Below are 4,315 nucleotides of genomic sequence, written 5' to 3' on the forward strand. Positions count from 1 at the left end.
CAAGAAGGGCCTCCCTGTCACCTTGACATGCAGCAAGTACCTACCAGCCCCATAATTCTGGACCTTGTAGGTGTACACAAGGTCCTCGACCTGGAACTCCATGTCCAGTTGGCCCGCCAAATGGTCAACCAGGCGCATTACCCTCCAGACCTGTGGCATCAGTTGCTCCGGCGGCACCGCCAGCGCCCTCAGAACCCCTCTAACCAGAGGCGAGAAAGGATAAGTGTATCCAATTTTGAAGGGGTACTCGTAGAAGCACACCCAACCGTTTGATACCCAGTCGGCCCGTTCATCGGGCTGCGGCAACCGAATTACCGCCGACGGAGGAAAGCCACACTCCTCCCTAAGTGCCTCCACATTCTGCTTTCCCCAAGTGGCCGGCCGAGCATTCTTCTTGTCCAGTATATGGGTAGGGGCGAAAATTGGGCCCTCAACCAGATCGCACTCCACCACCACCTTCTTGTTCTTCGCGCGAGTGGATTTCATTCCCATTCGCTGCGACATGAGGAAAATCGGAGAAGAAGAGGGAAAGTAAAGAAGAAGAAGAATTGAGCAGTTACCTGAGGAAAGGAGAGAGAAAGGGCGTCGATTGTTTTTTCTGGAAAAGAGAGGAGAGAGATTGCAGAAGTGATTTCGGATGGAAGTGCAACCTTATTTATTGGCGCAGTTGGGCGGTTGGATTCCCCAAGGCAAAGATCATCATGACTCTAACACCGTCAGTGTTGGGGAGGTTAAGAGGCAGTTTCTCCTTTTCCTATTTCATGAAACCCATTTTTCCTTTTTGAACTTCCCGGAATAAAATTCAAAATGGGTTTGGGGACAATTGTTAGGGGGGGAAATACCCTCTTGGTGACGTGGGAATACGTGGCAAGAATTGTGTGCGTGGATGCCAACAAGGCGTGAGGTGGTATTATTCGAACGGTCTTCCCAACTGCTGGGCTCAAAACGGACGCACTAGTACAAAAAAGGGAATAAAGAACTGTTGAAATATGCTTTAGAGGACGCCTGAGGACCGTTCTCCTGCTAAGCAATCTCTATAGTATAGAGGACGGTTTGGATAGCCGTTCTATATACATATAAATGGAGTACGGTGGTCTCAGCTAACCGTTCTCTATTCCCTTCCTTAAATCAGAAAATATAGGAGGAATAGAGAACGGTTGAGACACTAAACTATTATGTATTTACTAAAATAAAGGACAGCTTGCTTAGATAGGCGTACTCTATTCTTCCTCTTTTACATTAAGATAAAGGACATTTTACATAGATAACAGTCCTTTATTACCCATTTTTTTTCTAAAAAAAATATATATTATTTTATTAGATAAATAAGCATTAAATATATAAATAAAAAAATAACGTTTGTACAAGCTGCAACCTTCGGAATGATACTAATTAAGTTCCCTTAAAAAAAAATGTTATTGCACTAAAATAAAGACTATACTAACCTACAGTAACGTATTACAACATTCTATTCCCATACCCTTTTTATACCTGCAACATATAGTCCATACCCTTTATACCTACAATATATTCCATACCCTTTAACTTCTAACCTAGTATCAGCCTGAATATCAGCTTCAAAACAACTTGTCGCTCTACTTAATCTTCTTCTATGGCCTCAACTGCAAACCAACAACACAATTTTTCAATAGCAAACCAACAGAACCATGAAATCGAAGGCGAGTTTGACCTGATAGGCTTCTAAATACTACAATTAGTAGCAGTAGAGTACTACTTGAAATAGAAGTAACACACTTGTTGTACTCACTTGCATACCTTAGTGGAAGCCAATGCATAAATCGTATATATTAAATAGATTAATGAGCACATTAACACTTGTTAACAGGGAATAAATATGCAGGCAAAGCCAAATAAATTAATTAATTAACCATAAGTTTAGCAAGGATTCTACATGTAAAACACATGCTTAAGCTCACCTACACAATAGCTTCTTCTAGTGCACGCATCCCTTAAAAGCAAAGGCAACCATGAGTGATTGATTAGCCAAATAAACATCAGCAATGCAACGGCTTAAAACAACACCTGCTCACCAAATCAGTAATGGTTGCGGAGTACTGATTTGCCGATCACCATAGAAAGCTTGTTAAAAACGCATCAAGAGACTTACTTGCGACAAATTATCTTCTCTTGGTTAAATTTCCTAGCCATGACCGTCGGAGAAAGCTCAAGGGGAACCAAAATGTGCACTTCTGTTTGGCCTGTTGAATGCAATACTGATTACATATCTGCATCAAAGAAAAAAGGCAAACAAGAACACCTAAGTAGAGAACTTCAGCTAATTACACAAAATATCTTATAAGGGGTTAAAGACAATCAATAAGCTGCCAGAAAGGTAGAAATAATTTCAAATGATGAATTCTGTAACCAGTGAAATAACCCAGACTGAGAGGGATCACAAGTAAGAGAATGGAGATAGGGAGAATTTTAATGTGTACAAGATGAAAAAGAATACGTAATCAATCAGTGGTAATATATGAATTGATAATATGGAACCAACAAAAATATTTAACAAGTGCGTCAGGGAGAAGCATTAGGCCTCTGAAGCTTGCTCTTTGAAATTCTAGTACAAAACATGAACATTAAAATAACACAAGAAAGCAAAAATAGTCTGAAATAAGATCGTATTTCCTGCAATCCCAACTCAAACACCTCAAATTTCTTTCCATATCGACTCCGTCTACTCATCAGGTATCCATCTAAAAAATCATCCATCGATATCAACTTTACTGATTCATTCGAGTTTGCCATACCCAGCAATTGTGGCCCAAACTTGAATAGTGTGAAGAATGCAGCGGACCAGTCATTAAGAATTCTCTACAATAAAGAAAACTATCCCAGCCCACTAAAAACAAACTAATGTAATACCAAGTATTACTTACTTACTCATCATACCTTAAAAGTGGTTTGATCTGTTGGGTTAAACATTCTGAAGCGGATTCATCTCCATAAATCTGCAAGTGTGAATCAAACTTATATATATAAAACCATCGCATCAAGTAACTTGGTCAGAAAAATACATCATCTCACAAACCTCAAAAGTGAAAGCCATGGGAACTTTTGCAATCTCATAAATGTAGTCTGTTGCAGTACCGTGTGCTAGATACCTATAAAAAAAGGATTTCTGAAGTGAGTTGTAAATTAAATACAGCAATACCTTTATAAGAACTACAGATAATAACCAATGCTATTATTCTTAGCTTTATTAGTTAGATGAACTAACCCAACGGAGCCTCCCCCAGAACCAGTCATGCAGTGACCTTGGAAGTGCCGATAATTCAAATCATTCACCAATGCTTTCATTTTAGATGAAGAAGCTCCATCTGGGGTAGTATTTCTGTGGTCATATGGCATGAATAAAGCCTGATAAACATGTAAGGTAGATTAATTAAACTGACACGGACATATAATTCCTACTTACAAAAAAACTACATGATAAGTAAATGGACTAAAATCTGTCACGTCACATTTAAATATAATTATTCCTTATTATTTTCTTCCATGCGTTTCACAGCTTGGTACAGAAGCAGACAGTGAAAATTCTGTCACTCTGTAATTGTTTCTATTATTTAGTAATGAGAAATTAGTGTTCCAACCAAGCTGTCACTAGTTACCTGCTTCATCCGTTCTGTGTTTTAAACACCCAAATCACAAATAGGCAAAGACAATTGCAGAACATCCTTTATGTAAGGTGTTAGAGAAAAAACCAAGACATTATGGCCAATCAAATTTGAAGATATTCTTCAGGTTTCAAGAATAATTTCACAATATTTGCCCCTCAATCCTCAACTAGTATAGACAAATTCAAGTAAGCAAGAAAAAAATCACGTTTTCTCATCCACTGACATAGAAGGACATACATATAGGTTGGCTGTAGGCAAGAAAGATCTGGAGTTCAAAAAAATTTATCTAAACAAATGAGAACGAATAAATTAGGAATTTACATATTCTGTTGTGTTGATAGTCAAGATTATGGGCCGCAATAAGCAGAAACGTGTCCCTTGAAACCATCCTCATGGAAACCGTAATGGTAGGAGCTCTGCTATTGCTAATTTAGTGTATGCCCCTTCTTCTAATCGAACCAAACTGCAGCATGTAAAGCAAACAGCACCAACACAACTCAACTGCAAAACAACAAGCCCAACTGCAGATCATCAGAGAAACATCACAACCTGCAATTATAGTTACAACAATCTAAAAATTAAAAAAAAATTAGACGAGCTCCCATTAAAAGCAACAAATTTGAATATTATTTCACTCACTTCAGTTTTCTTTTCCCACCTCTTTGTCTGTTACT

The 4,315-nt window shown here is 38.4% G+C and overlaps 1 long non-coding RNA gene across 1 annotated transcript; it reads right to left on the reverse strand.

Moving 5' to 3' along the window:
• Nucleotides 1–2,947: 2,947 nt before the first annotated feature.
• Nucleotides 2,948–3,378, reverse strand: LOC110789985 (uncharacterized). The gene is made up of 3 exons (XR_008920761.1): nt 3,242–3,378; nt 3,053–3,125; nt 2,948–2,972 (listed from the first exon to the last, which is right to left on the reverse strand). It is a non-coding gene; the product is annotated as an uncharacterized lncRNA (long non-coding RNA).
• Nucleotides 3,379–4,315: the final 937 nt, after the last annotated feature.

Source organism: Spinacia oleracea, chromosome 5, assembly GCF_020520425.1.
Source record: "Spinacia oleracea cultivar Varoflay chromosome 5, BTI_SOV_V1, whole genome shotgun sequence".
In the NCBI taxonomy this organism is placed as follows: Eukaryota; Viridiplantae; Streptophyta; class Magnoliopsida; order Caryophyllales; family Amaranthaceae; genus Spinacia; species Spinacia oleracea.